Source organism: Ovis aries, chromosome 25 (genome assembly GCF_016772045.2).
Source record: "Ovis aries strain OAR_USU_Benz2616 breed Rambouillet chromosome 25, ARS-UI_Ramb_v3.0, whole genome shotgun sequence".
In the NCBI taxonomy this organism is placed as follows: Eukaryota; Metazoa; Chordata; class Mammalia; order Artiodactyla; family Bovidae; genus Ovis; species Ovis aries.
Genome location: NC_056078.1, coordinates 40,502,001 through 40,516,712, shown reverse-complemented (window position 1 = coordinate 40,516,712; position 14,712 = coordinate 40,502,001). Strand labels below are relative to the sequence as shown.

The 14,712-nt window shown below is 40.3% G+C and overlaps 1 protein-coding gene across 5 annotated transcripts in view; it reads right to left on the bottom strand.

The window, feature by feature from the left end:
- The window catches only part of BMPR1A (bone morphogenetic protein receptor type 1A), a 145,178-nt gene that overhangs the window by 61,408 nt on the left and 69,058 nt on the right, over window positions 1-14,712 (bottom strand). Inside the window, exon 1 of one of the 5 annotated variants that reach the window (XM_060406334.1) lies at window positions 120-180. The exons of the other annotated variants lie outside the window; for them this stretch is intronic. The gene's annotated coding sequence lies outside the window, so the exon portion shown is untranslated. Of the gene's footprint in view, window positions 1-119; window positions 181-14,712 lie in introns of those variants that run through there. 5 annotated transcript variants of the gene reach the window in all.

The window sequence follows — 14,712 nt, the reverse complement described above, 5'->3', positions numbered from 1 at the left end:
ATCCTAGAATTTAGCACAGCTAATGATATAGAGTATGATTTCAACAGATATTAGTTGCTCTGAAGTACTGAATAGGAACAACTCAGTGATATGAAACTAAGCTGTTCAGAAAAACTTACCTGTCTAATCTACAGCAGAGAACCAAAAGACATGGAGAAAAAAGCTTCTTCCAAAAGAGATAAGACAAAAGGATATTTAACACCAGGGTTAAACAGTTCTAGTCTAAACCAGTTGTGGCAATTTCCATTCCTCCTGCCAATGAATGCTTTAGCAACAAGCATCTGATCCAATTCTGGCCAGTAAGGCAAGAGACTAAGTTTGCTGAAGAGGTTCTGGGAAAGGTTTTCCTGGGCTGTTTGTTTGACACTCAAGTGAAAATACCTATTTTTTCCAGGCCACTTTTGGTTTGAATTGTTAAGCAGAACTATGACAGCCATCCTAGGACCATGAGGAAAGAGAAAGTCTAAGAGGACAGCCCAACAGGAAAGGTATGACAGTGCTAGAAGACGGAAAAAACCTGGGTCTGAGGTGATGCCATTTCAGCTCAGTCCAGGCGCTCAGTGGCGTCCAACTCTGCAACCCCGTGGACTGCAGCCCGTCAGGCTCCTGTCCATGGGGTTCTCCAGGCAAGAATACTGGAGCGGGCTGCCATGCCCTCCTCCAGGGGATCTTTCCAACCCAGGGATCGAACCCAGGTCTCCGGCATTGCAGGAGGATTCTTTGCCAGCTGAGACAGCAGGGAAGCCATAAGGGTGGTGTCATCTGCGCATCTGAGGTTATTGATATTTCTCCCGGCAATCTTGATTCCAGCTTGTGCTTCCTCCAGCCCAGCGTTTCTCATGATGCACTCTGCATAGAAGTTAAATAAGCAGGGTGACAATATACAGCCTTGACGTACTCCTTTTCCTATTTGGAACCAGTCTGGTGTTCCATGTCCGGTTCTCACTGCTGCTTCTTGACCTGCGTATAGGTTTCTCAGGAGGCAGGTCAGGTGATCTAGTATTCCCATCTCTCTAAGAATTTTCCAGTTTGTTGTGATCCACAGAGTCAAAGGCTTTGGTGTAGTCAATAAAGCCGAAGCAGATGTTTTTCTTGAAATTCTCTTGCTTTTTCTATGATCCAACAGATGCTGGCAATTTGTTCTTTGGTTCCTCTGCCTTTCCTAAATCCAGCTTGAGCATCTGGAAGTTCTCAGTTCACGTACTTTTGAAGCCGAGCTTGGAGAATTTTGATTCTCTAAAATTTTGATGCTTCTATACCTGAATGAAATAATCCTAGAATCATTTTATTAAGTTGCTTCTTGAGATCAAACCAGTCAATCCTAAAGGAAACCAACCCTGACTATTCATTGGAAGGAGTGTTGCTGGAGCTGTAGCTCCAATACTTTAGTCACCTGACCTGAAGAACCATCTCATTGGGAAAAAGCCTGACGCTGGGAAAGATTGAAGGCAAAAGGTGAAAGGCGTGGCAGGGGATACAATGGTTAGATAGCTGACTCAATGGACATGAATTTGAGCAAACTCCCGGAGACAGTGGAAGAGCTTGGAGTGCTCTAGTCCCTGGGGTCACAGAGAGCCGAACATGACAGCGACTGAACAACAACAAAAATTGCCCTTTTCTTATTTACGCAGCTTTCAACGAGCAAAAGTAATACAGCGGATACAGCCGTTTAGGAACAGATACACTATTTACTTCAATGAATTCAACTGTTACTTATACAGTGGTAATTCTCCCAAATTTATATTTCAATCCAGATCTTTCTTTTGAACTAGATACATATTTCTAAACTATTAAACAGCTGTATTATTTATTCCAATGATACATGAAGAGAACAGAATATAAAAACGGTCATCTACCAGCAAAAAAAAAAATGTTTACGCACCCATATCTCAATTTTCTGGCTAATGACACCACCATCTACCTAACTGTCAATGATGAGAATCTTTGGGTCACTAGTCCCACGTCCCTCTGCTTTATTTATTATACGAGGCAGTTACTACATGCTGCCTGTTCTCATTCTGATATATCTTTGAAGTCTGTCTCCCTGAACTCTACACACACCTCGCGCAGACTTTCACCCTTCGAGCGCACAAGCACATCTCCATTCTTCCCTCTCGCACTGCACGCATGTCTGTAAAATACAACTGTGCTTCGTGAAAAGATTATGAACATCCTAAGTCATTAGGAAACACAAGTGAAATCTATAATGAGATATCACTACATACCCATTACAGTGGCTATTCTCAAAAAGACAGACAACATTGAATGTTGGTAACGACATGGAGAAACTGAACTCCCATACACTGCTGTAAAATGACGCAGCCATTTTGGAGGACAGCTTGCCAATTTCTTAAAAAGTTAAATGCAAGCATAAACAAACCACAAGATCCAAAATTCCCTCCACAGGAACCCACCCAAGAGAAATGAAAATAAGTGTCTGTATAAAGACTTACAAAGGGCTTCACTGGTGGTTCAGACAGTAAAGAATCCATCTGCAATGCAGGAGACCTGGTTTGATCCCTGAGTTGGGAAGATCCCCTGGAGAAGGGAGCGGCTACCTACTCCAGTATTCTGGCCTGGAGAATTCCACGGACAGAGGAGCCTGGAGGGCTACAGTCCGAGGAGTTACCCAAGTGAGCAACTTCCACTTTAAAGACCTTGTAGACAGGGTCTTCCCCAGCAGTCCGGTGGTCGAGACTCTGAGCTACCACTGCAGGGGTGTGGGTTCCATTCCTGGTCAGGGAACTAAGATCCCACAGGCCATGGGCCACCTCTCCCCATAAAGATATGCACAGATGTTCTCAGCAGATTCCTCACAATGGCAAAGAACTGGAAATAATCCCAGTGTCCATCAGCTGGGAATGGATAAACAAAAGGTAGAATCATCAACCGTGGAATATTATCGGGTAATAAAAAGGAACAAAATACTGACGCATGTTACAACATGAATGCACTTCAAAATATGCTGAATAAAAGCAGCCAGATGCCAGAAGCTACAACTGCATGATCCCATATATACGAAATATTCAGAAAAGGCAAACTGAGACACCAAGAAAGCAAAGCAGTAGTTGCCTACAGCAAGGAGCAGGAGTAAATTTGGGGTGGTGACAAAATGTTCTAAAATAGTCATAGCACAACCCTAAAAACTTACTAAAATAATAAAAACATAAGTACATTTAAAAATTTTTCAATGATTTCCAATTATGTACAAAATGAAATCCAAATTCTTTAGGAAGACATTCACAGACTGCTACAATCTGCTTTCAATGTATTTAATCTGCTGTCTTCAGCTACAATCTCTGCCATGTGGCACAGCCAAAAAACAGGAAAAAAAAAAAAAAAGACTATGCTGAGATACTACCAACACAGCTATTGGAACAGCTAAAATAAAAAACAGTGACAATACCAACTGCCGACAAGAACGTGAAGAAAACAGATCTTTCAAACACTGCCACTGAAAATGCAAACTGGCATAATCACTTTGGGAAATGGTTTGAAAGTTTTTTTAAAAAACTAAATATACCCCCACATGTAACAAACTGCACTCCTGGGCACCTGTCCCCAAGAAAGGAACATGAATGTTCACAGCAGCCTTATTCTGACAATGGAGCATAAAGACCACTTCCATATCTTCACTTTAACAAATCCAATTCAGTCAGTAGAACAATCTACACCACCCATTTTTTTCCTGTAGAATTTTGAGAGATTATCAATAGATCATTTTGTCAGGTGATAGGCAAACATACCACACTACACATAAACAATAAAATTTCTGCTATTAGCAATCATCAGGAATTGATTCTAGAGTACTAAGGGTTCACAATTCTTCTAAATGTGCGCTGTTGCACCTTCTCAAATGAAGAATAAAGATCATTTAGAATTAACATTACGAATACCAATTACAGAGTTATGCTACAATATAGTGAAATCATCGGGGGCTATTAATACATAATGCTATCTGCTTCAGTACTAAATGGTCCCAAAAGAGAGCTGTGTTTATTTACTTATTTACTTGCTTGTCTGCTTGTTTCAGCTTGCATCCCCAGTTTTTATTTTCTTCCCCTTGGTAACAGCTACCTAGAATGCATGTTTGCTCGTATAATAACAGTACCCCCTCTTCACTCCTCCTTTACATCATCCCTGTACTAGCTTAACATAGCTCTGCTTTGAAGTCTGTAAGAATAAAAAGGCTCCATGTGACCGCAGGAGACTGAAGGTATAAAAACTGAACACATCTACTATTATGATCAAATAACCTTTATGCTGTGATAATGTAACACTTTTTATAAGATCACTTCAAGGAGAAGGTAGAGATGAGTCACCTGAATGAGTCAACCCAGGAAAAAACAAAGATGAGTGGAACTACAAACTGTAAATACATTTCAGATGGCTGCTCAACATTTCTAACAAACTGCTAAGCTCAAAACACATGAAACAGAACTTATTATTTTGTTTTTCCATCTTCTCACAAACCTGTTCCTCTTGAATTCTTTATTTGGCGTAATGTACAACTGTTAAGGAGTTGTTTTTTTTTTTTTTTTTTTTTGCCATTACCAAGTAAAATTAACAGGGTATATACCCAAGACCCCAAAATTCTGCCTCAAAGTATATATATATTTTGCACGTCTGCCAGAAAGCATGTACAAGAATATTTACAGCAGCATTTTCTTAGCAGTAAACCTAAGTGTCCAACAGCACTAAAATGGATAAATTCTAGTATATTCATATAAAAGAATCACCACATAGTAGTAAAAATGAATATACCCCAGATAATAGTATCAATATGAATGAAATCTCGAAACCATAATGTTGAATACAAAAAACAAGTCTAAGAATACATATATACAGTATGACACCATTCACATAAAACTCAAAGACAGGAAACACTAGGAAAATGTATACCGAAGGAAAAAAAAGTGGAAAACCTTAAGGAAAAGTAACAATAGTATTTAATAATTTAGGATGATGGTTTCCTCTGGGAGGGAAGAGCCATAGGCATCTCAGAAGCTGCCATCACATTTCCTGAGACAGGAGACTGGGACAGACAGATTCACTTTTTATTAAAACTCTGTAAAATGTACATCTACATCATATGTACCTTTGTATACAGCATAGATCTGAGAGTAAAAACTTCAGTTTAATCTGAAGGAAGTATGGTTAACTGTGTGGTAGTTTGAACAGTCTTTGGCATTGCCTTTCTTTGGGACTGGAATGAAAACTGAGCCAGGTTGAAAAAAAATATACTGGGGAAAAACAGGGACTTTATACAAGTTGTAATTTTACACATAGGTTTCAGTTTTCAATGTCAGTAGGACAGACATTACTAAAGTCAAATATTGACAAATCTCCAAGGAAGTCCCAGAGATCTTACTTTCATCAGTAAATTTTAAAACGTTTTTTCCTATAAATTGTAAGTTGTTCAACCGGATGAAAAATTACACTTAGCTTAACAGTCCAGAGAATTACAGCTGTGCTTCATAAACAGATTATCAATTCAAAGGCATATGGGCTTTAAAAAATTTGTTTAGTAACTCAGTTATACTATAAGTTGCAAAGTTTCTGATACTGCTGAAATATATATAGTAATACCAATAGAACTTTAAAGCGTCCTACTTAGCCAGTAGAAGGTTATACTATATCAACCTGGAGGGGTGGATGGGGAGGGAGACGGGAGGGAGGTTCAAAAGGGAGGGGATCTATGTATACCTGTGGCTGATTCAGGTAGAGGTTTGACAGAAAACAACAAAATTCTGTAAAACAATTATCCTTCAATTAAAAAAAAAAGAATGTGTTAAAATCTGTTTCTCAGATCTTCTTCCTAATGAATGCACACTCATATTTTTCTGGATTATTAAGGCAAGGAAGTAAGGATGGAATGAATTCCTTTAAAACATGAATAGTTTCCTTAAAAAAAATAATTACATATCATGAAAATGGATAACTATTCTATTACCTAAGGATGTACTTGGTTGTCAGAGCTTAATCCAATTAACCCGTGTTCAATATTTGGCTTTATTATTATTTACTAAAAACTTGAAACTACCTTTATTAAGTATTCAATTGTCATTCATGCAAATGTGTGTGTCAATGAAACTAAATAAATGACATTCTACAAACTACAGAAAACAAAATTTTCAATTAAGAGAATTTAAAATCATATAAAATTCATCACTTGTACAGGCATATGCAAACTCATCATTTCCAACAAGGGTGGGAAGTGGACTACAGATATTTCTTTCAAAAGGGACAGTGTTGCTACATGTTCACGGGTGGGTAAACATACAGAGAAGAAAGTTTTAGCTGGGAAGCTTGCCTTTAAGTTCTCATCTCTAAGTGATGAGAGGTACAGAGCTAATTACCAGACAACACTGTCTTTTAAATCGTGAGTCACATACCTAAGGAACAGGGCTGTAAGCAGGATAAGGGCAATCAAGATTTTGAAAAGAAGCAACAGCAGGTTTTGAAGTTTCAGACAGAAAATCAGAAGCAATTATCTCAATATAATGCATATAATCCAACAGCCTGAATATTGACTATCCACCTCCTTGCAAAACACACCTATACTTTAAGGACTAAGTTTGTGAAGCTAGGTATGTTTGAACTTCAGAGAACAGCTCTATTATCAACAGGCAAGTGAGGTTGAAAAAGAGAAATAAAAGATTACTTGATAATATAATACTTCCTGAGGGCACTATAGTAAATTTTAAAACATTCAAGACACAGTTCCCTGCTGGCAGTAACATTTCATCAACTCCAGGAGTTAAGCCATTATATATTAACTTTTAAACAACAGAACCAGATGACAACACTACCATACATGACGGTTAACTGAGAAGCAAAAAAAAAAAAATCAGACTTGCTTCAGAGGTGGAAAGATCACTGTGGGCTGAGTTTAAAGCGGGCCTTCTGAAGACGGGTCAGGTTTGATAGTGGGCAAGGAGGGAGGGGTACAGGCTCAGAAGGCCGTGTTACTGGGAGAGCCGGGGTGCACAGGGCTGGGAGGCTGCACTGTGCCTGGCCACTGTGCCACCTGCGGCCCAGATCCTAGAGGGATGGAGCTTAACGGTCAACGCATGGTCTGAGCCCGCCACCCATGAAGCCAATGTCCATAGCAGATATACCCATTTTAGTTCTTACAATCAAGCATCAAAGATTGCAGTCCTTCTCAACACAGGAATCCCAACAGCCAAGATCTCTGAAATCAATCTACCACCCTTTTAAGGAGGAGACAATAAAGAGAAGAACACATGGTTAAGAACAAGGACTCTGTAGCCACACTAAGTACCAAGGTTAGACACCTGGCTCCAATACTTTGCTGTTGCTGATTCAGTCGCTCAGTCGTGTCCAACTCCCATGGACCGCAGCACACCAGGCTGCCTGTCCATCACTATCTCCTGGAGCTTGCTCAAACTCCATCAAGCCGGTGATGCCATCCAACCATCTCATCCTCTGTCGTCCCCTTCTCCTCCTGCCTTCAATTTTCCCAGCATCAGGGTCTTTTATAATGAGTCAGCTCTTCACATCAGGTGGTCAAAGTATTGGAGCTTCAGCATCAGTCCTTCCAATCAGTATTCAGGACTGATTTCCTTTAGGATTGACTGGTTTGATCTCCTTGCAGTCCAAGGGACTCCCAAGAGTCTTCTCCAATACTATAGTTCAAAAGCATTAATTCTTAGGCGCTCAGCCTTCTTTATGGTCTAACTCTCTTATTTGTACATAACTACCGTATAGCTTTGACTATACAGACCTTTGTTGGCAAAGTAATCTCTCTGCTTTCTAATATGCTTTCTAGGTTTGCTCCTTTCTTCCAAAGAGCAAGTGTCTTTTGATATCATGGCTGCAAGTACCATCTGCGGTGATTTTGGAGCCCAAGAAAATAAAGTCTGGGCCAAGTGGCTTAACCTCCCTGGTACCGAATATGTAAAATAGAATAATTAAATGTATTCTGAATGGTGAGACTCAAAGGAATCACTGTAGGTATAGCAATTAGAATGTGTGTGCATATGTGTGCTCAATTGTGTCGACGCTTTGCAAACCCATGGGCGGTAGCCTGCAAGGCTCCTCTGTCTATGGCGTTCTCCAGGCAAGAACACTGGAGCAGGTTGCCACTTCCTACTTCAGGGGACTCTAAAGACCAGGGATGGAATTCACGATTCTTGCATTAGCAGGCAGATTCCTTACCACTGTGCCATCTAGGATTCAATTCAGTTTAGTAATTCAGTCATGTCTGACATCACCAACTCCTGGAGCTTGCTCAAATTCATGTCCATCGACTTGGTGATGCCATCCAACCATCTCAACCTCTGTCGTCCCCTTCTCCTCCCACCTTCAGTCTTTCCCAGCATCAAGGTCTTTTCAAATGAATCAGTTCTTCACATCAAGTGGCCAAAGTATTGGACTTTCAGCTTCAGCATAAGACCTTCCAATGAATATACAGGACTGATTTCCTTTAGGACTGACTGGTTTGACCAGCCCAAGGGACTCTCAAGAGTCTTTTCCAAAACCACAGTTCAAAAGCATCAATTCTTAGGCACTCAGCTATCTTTAAGTTTTCCTGGTTGCTCAGATGGTAAAGTGTCTGCCTACAATGAGGCAGACCCAGGTTCAATCACTGGGTCGGGAAGATCCACTGGAGAAGAAAATGGCAAACTCTTGCCTGGAAAATCCCATGGATGGAGGAGCCTGGTAGGCTACAGTCCACAGGGTCACATAGAGTCCGACACAATCGAACCATGTCCACTTTCAGCTATCTTTATGGTCCAAATCTCACATCGATCCATGAATACTGGAAAAACCAAAGCTTTGACTATACAGATCTTTGTTGGCAAAGTAACCTCTCTGCTTTTTATGCGATGTCTAGGTTGGTCATAACTTTTCTTCCAAGGAGCAAGTGTCTTCTAATTTTGTAGTTGCAGTTACTACCCAGTGTTTGGAGCTCAGAAAATAAAGTCTGTCACTGTTTCCACTGGTTCTCCATCTATTTGCCAGGAATTGATGGCAACAGATGTCATGATCTTAGTTTTTGAATGTTGAGTTTTAAGCCAAATCTTTCCTCTCCTCTTTCACTTTCATCAAGAGGTTCTTTAGTTCTTTGTTTTCTTCCATAAGGGTAGTGTCATCTGCATATCTGAGGTTATTGATATTTCTCCCAGCAATCCTGACTCCACTTTGTGCTTCATCCAGCCCGGCATTCCCCATGGTGTACTCTGCATATAAATTAAATAAGCAGGGTGACTATATACAACCTTGACGTGCTCCCTTCCCAGTTTGGAACTAATCTGTTGCTCCATGTCCAGTTTTAACTATTGCTTCTTGACCTGCATATAGATTTCTCAGGAGGCAGGTCAGATGGTCTGGTATTCCCATCTCTTTCAGAATTTTCCAGATTATTGTGATCCACAGAGTCAAAGGCTTTTGTGTAGTCAATAAAGCAGAAGTAGACATTTCTCTGGAACTCTCTTGCTTTTTCAATGATCTAACAGATGTTGGCAATTTGATCTCTGGTTCTCTGCCTTTTCTAAAACCAGTTTGAACATCTAGAAGTTCACGGTTCATGTACTGTTGAAGCCTGGCTTGGAGAATTTTGAGCATTACTTTGCTAGCATGTGAGATGAGTGCAATTGTGTGGTAGTTTGAGCATTCTTTGTCATTGCTTTTCTTTGGAATTGGAGTGAAAACTGACCTTTTCCAGTCCTGCGGCCACTGCTGCCTTTTCCAAATTTGCTGGCATGTTGAATGCAGCACTTTCACAGCATCAGCTTTTAGGATGCAAAATAGCTCAACCGGAATTCCATCACCTCCATTAATTGTTTGTAGTGATGCTTCCAAAGGCTGACTTGACTTCACATTCCAGGATGTCTGGCTCTAGGTGAGTGATCACACCATGGTGGTAATCTGGGTCGTGAAGATCTTTTTAGCCCAGTTCTTCTGTGTATTCCTGCCACCTCTTCTTAATATCTTCTGCTTTTGTCAAGTCCATATCATTTCTGTTCTTTATTGTGCCCATCTTTGTATGAATGTTCCCTTGGTATCTCTAATTTTCTTGAAGAGATCTCTAGTCTTTCCCTTTCTATTGTTTTCCTCTATTGCTTTGCAATGATCACTGAGGAAGGCTTTCTTATGTATCCTTGCTATTCTGTGGAACTCTCCATTCAGTGGCATATCTTTCCTTTTCTCCTTTGCCTTTCACTTCTCTTCTTTTCTCAGCTATTTGTAAGGCCTCCTTAGATAACCATTTTGCCTTTTTGCATTTCTTTTTCTTAGGGATGGTCTTCATCGCTGTCTCCTATACAATGTCCATAGTTCTTCAGGTACTCTATCAGATCTAATCCCTTGAATCTATTTGTCACTTCCACTGTATAATCGTAAGGGATTTGATTTAGGTCATACCTGAATGATCTAATGGTTTCCCTACTTTCTTCAAAATATATCTGAATTTTGCAATAAGGTTCATGACCTGAGTCACAGTCAGCTCCTGGTCTTGTTTTTGCTGCCTGTATAGAGCTTCTCCATCTTTGGCTGCAAAGAACATAATCATTCTGACTTCGGTATTGACCACCTGGAGATGTCTATGTGTAGAGTCATCTCTTGTGTTATTGGAAGATGGTGTTTGCTACAACCACTGCATTCTCTCCGAAAAACTCTTGTCAGCCTTTGTCTGGCTTCACTTTGTACTCCAAGGCCAAATTTGCCTATTATTCCAGGTACCTCTTGACTTCCTACTTTTGCATTCCAGTCCCCTATGAAGAAAAGGACATCTTTTTTGGGTGTTAGTTCTAAGCAGTCTTATAGGTCTTCATAGAACCATTCAGCTTCTTCAGCATTAGTGGTTGGGGCATAGACTTGGATTACTGTGATACTGAATGGTTTGCCTTGGAAACAAACAGAGAACAATCTGTTGCTTTTGAGACTGCACCCAAGTACTGCATTTCGGACTGCTCTGTTGACTGTGAGGGCCACTCCATTTCTTCTACGGATTCTTGCCCACAGTAGTAGATACAATGGTGATCTGAATTAAATTCACCATCCATTATAGTTCACTGATTCCTAAAATGTCGATGTTCACTCTTGCCATCTCCTACTTGACCACTTCCAACTTACCTTGATTCATGGACCTAACATTCTAGGCTCCTATGCAATACGGTTCTTTACAGAATTGGACTTAACTTCCATCACGAGTCACATCCACAACTGGTCATTGTTTCCACTTTGGCTAAGCAAAGAAGAACTAAAGAGCCCCTTGATGAAAGTGAAAAAGTTGGCTTAAAACTCAACATTCGGAAAACTAAGATCATGGCATCTGGTCCCATCACTTCATGGCAAATAGATGGGGAAACAGTGGAAACAGTGACAGACTTTATTTTTATGGGCTCCAAAATCAATGCAGATAGTGACTGCAGCCATGAAATTAAAAGACGCTTGCTTTTTGGAAGAAAAGTTATGACCAACCTAGACAGCATATTAAAAAGCAGAGACATTACTTTGTCAACAAGGTCCATCTAGTCAAAGCTATGGTTTTTCCAGGAGTCATGTATGGATGTGAGAGTTGGACTATAAAGAAAGCTGAGTGCCAAAGAATTGATGCTTTTGAACTATGGTGTTGGAGAAGGCCCTTGATAGTCCCTTGGACTGCAAAGAGATCCAACCAGTCCATCCCAAAGGAAGTCAGTCCTGAATATTCATTGGAAGGACTGATGCCGAAGCCAAAACTCCAGTACTTTAGCCACCTGATGCAGAGAACTGACTCGTTTAAAAAGACCTGATGCTGGGAAAGATTGAAGGTGGGAGGAGAAGGGGACAACAGAGGATGAGATGGCTGGATGGCATCACTGACTCAATGGACATGAGTTTGAGTGAACTCCCACCAACTCTGGGAGTTGATGATGGACAGGGAGGCCTGGCATGCTGCAGTCCAAGGAGTCGCAAAGAGTTGAACACAACTGAGCGACTGAACTGAACTGAACTCTTCTTCATTCTTTCTGGAGTATTTCTCCACTCTTCTTCAGTAGCATATTGGGCACCTATAGACCTGGGGAGTTCAGCTTTCAGTGTTATACCTTTTTGCCTTTTCATACTGTTCATGGGGTTCTCAAGGCAAGAATACTGAATTGGTTTGTCATTCCCTTCCCCAGCGGACCATGTTTTGTCAGAATTGATTTTTTTGGGGGGGGGGGGTAGATTTTTATCAGTGAAATATGAAAATCTCTCTTACTAAAATTGCTGGGCTAATGGGAACAATCATGAAATATGAAAGATTTCATATTTCACTAATAAAAATCTACCAAAAAAATCATGACATGTATTTAGTTTTATGAATGGTCTTATAATAATCTTAATGACAGCAAAAAAATAAACAATTTAAATAAACTATAGTGAAGTCACATATTATTATGACAGTGAACATTTATTAAGTACCAATAATTGGTTTTAATATACTGTCTCATTTATCAGACTGCCCTGATGGCTCACTGGGCAAAGCATCTGCCTGCAGGACAGGAGATGCAGGGGACATGGGTTTGATCCCTGGGTTGGGGTGATCCCCTGGAGAAGGAAATGGTAACAGACTCCACATTTCTTGCCTGAAAAATCCCATGTACAGAATAGCCTGGTAGGCTACAGTCCAAAGGGTCGCAATGAGGAGGGCAGAACTGAGCAATTACGCATGCGTGTGCACACACACACCTACACCTCATTTACTACTCACAGCAACCCCAGGACACAGGTAAGAATTAGATAAGAATGCTATCTTCATTCTCCAAATGAGGAAACTGAAACCCAGAGTAGCAACTTGCTCAAGATCACACAGCTACTGAGTATCTAGAGCCAGGATTTCTACCTGGACAGTTTAACACTGTCAATCTGTGTGGCCACTATATCGTACTGGAGAAGACTAAGGACGGTAACAATATATTAAAACAGAAAAAATCAGATACCAAAACAACAGACATAGCATGATCCTTCTTTTATTTAATGCATTTAAAAAATGGAATAGATATGGTCCCAGATTTAACACTGGGTATCTGTGAGAGACGACATTACAGCAGATGATCACCTTCTTTATATTTTTCTGTAATTCCCACATTTTGCATTACAAGGAAAATTTTTTAAAGTGAGGTCCTTAAAAAAAATTAAAAGGTAGTGACGATCTCAAATACTCCAGAAAGCACCAATAATTTAAAAAAGCATGGAAGAAGCTGTTAAATTTGCTAAATGGGTCGCTGACAAATTCAAGGGAAGTGGTGCAGCCAAAATGGCAATGGAAAGGAAGAAGTATGTTTAAAAAAGTGACAGAAGCTATTCAGGTTAGACTACTGTTTTGAGAAGTTCCGAGATAAGAAGAATGGTATACAGCTTCAAGGTAATAACAGTGTCAAGGGAAGATTTTGCTGGTGTATTTTCAATTTCAAGGAAATTTGATCAGGATTTTAATCTTAATTGGAAACAGTCTGTGAAGGGTGGATGCCAAAATAGACAAGGAATAGGAGGTCTCAGAGGACAAAACTTACCTTTCTAAAAGTGGAAACGTCTTGTGAGACAGGAGAGGAGGGAAAGAGAAGAGGAGACCTCATAAAAAGAGATCCCTAAGGTCAGGAGAAGAAATTTACAGAATCTGCATCTGGTACCTTCAAGCCCTCCAAGAAGCAGAGTGAAGTCATTTTCAACAACTGAAAGGGTAAGGATTAGGCATAGGGAGAGTAAGGAGTAGCAGGGGGCGGGGAACCCACTGGAAAGCAATTGGGTTTACTAATTTTCCAGAACAAGCAGAAATTATCTACCTAATTATCACAAGACCATAAAAGAAAGTACTGAAAAAAAATAATAAAATAATTTCTTCACAGTTAGGAGGCACATTAAACCACACCATTTAAAATGAGAAGAATCTGTGGTATACCTAGAGACAACACTGTCTCCAGCTTTTGTTTTAACCAATGGATTCACAATGTTACTTCAGTATAATAAATGTAAAAATTACTAACAAGATATTTTACTTTCTTTTTTCATAGGTAAAACTTCCAAACTTGACATATACTTTACAATTAAAGCACATCTCAAACAGGACTAGCCATATGTTAAGCACTCAGTAGCTACATGTAGCTCAGTTCAGTTCAGTTCAGTTGCGTCCGACTCTGTGACCCCATGAATCCCAGTACGCCAGGCCTCCCTGTTCATCACCAACTCCCGGAGTTCACTCAGACTCACGTCCATCGAGTCAGTGATGCCATCCAGCCATCTCATCCTCTGTCATCCCCTTCTTCTGCCCCCAATCTCTCCCAGCATCAGAGTCTTTTCCAGTGAGTCAACTCTTTGCATGAGGTGGCTGAAGTACTGGAGTTTCAGCTTTAGCATCAGTCCTTCCAAAGAACACCCAGGACTGATCTCCTTCAGAATGGACTGGTTGGATCTCCTTGCAGTCCAAGGGACTCTCAAGAGTCTTCTCCAAAATCACAGCTCAAAAGCATCAATTCTTTGGCACTCAGCTTTCTTCAGTCCAACTCTCACATCCATACATGACCACTGGAAAAACCATAGCCTTGACTAGACGGACCTTTGTTGTCAAAGTAATGTCTCTGCTTTTCAATATGCTATCTAGGTTGGTCACAACTTTTCTCCCAAGGAGTAAGCTAGTGGCTACCATATTAGAATAGTACAGTCTAAGTTATGCTGTGAAACAAATAATTCCAAAATTTCAATGACTCAGCACAACAAAGTCTA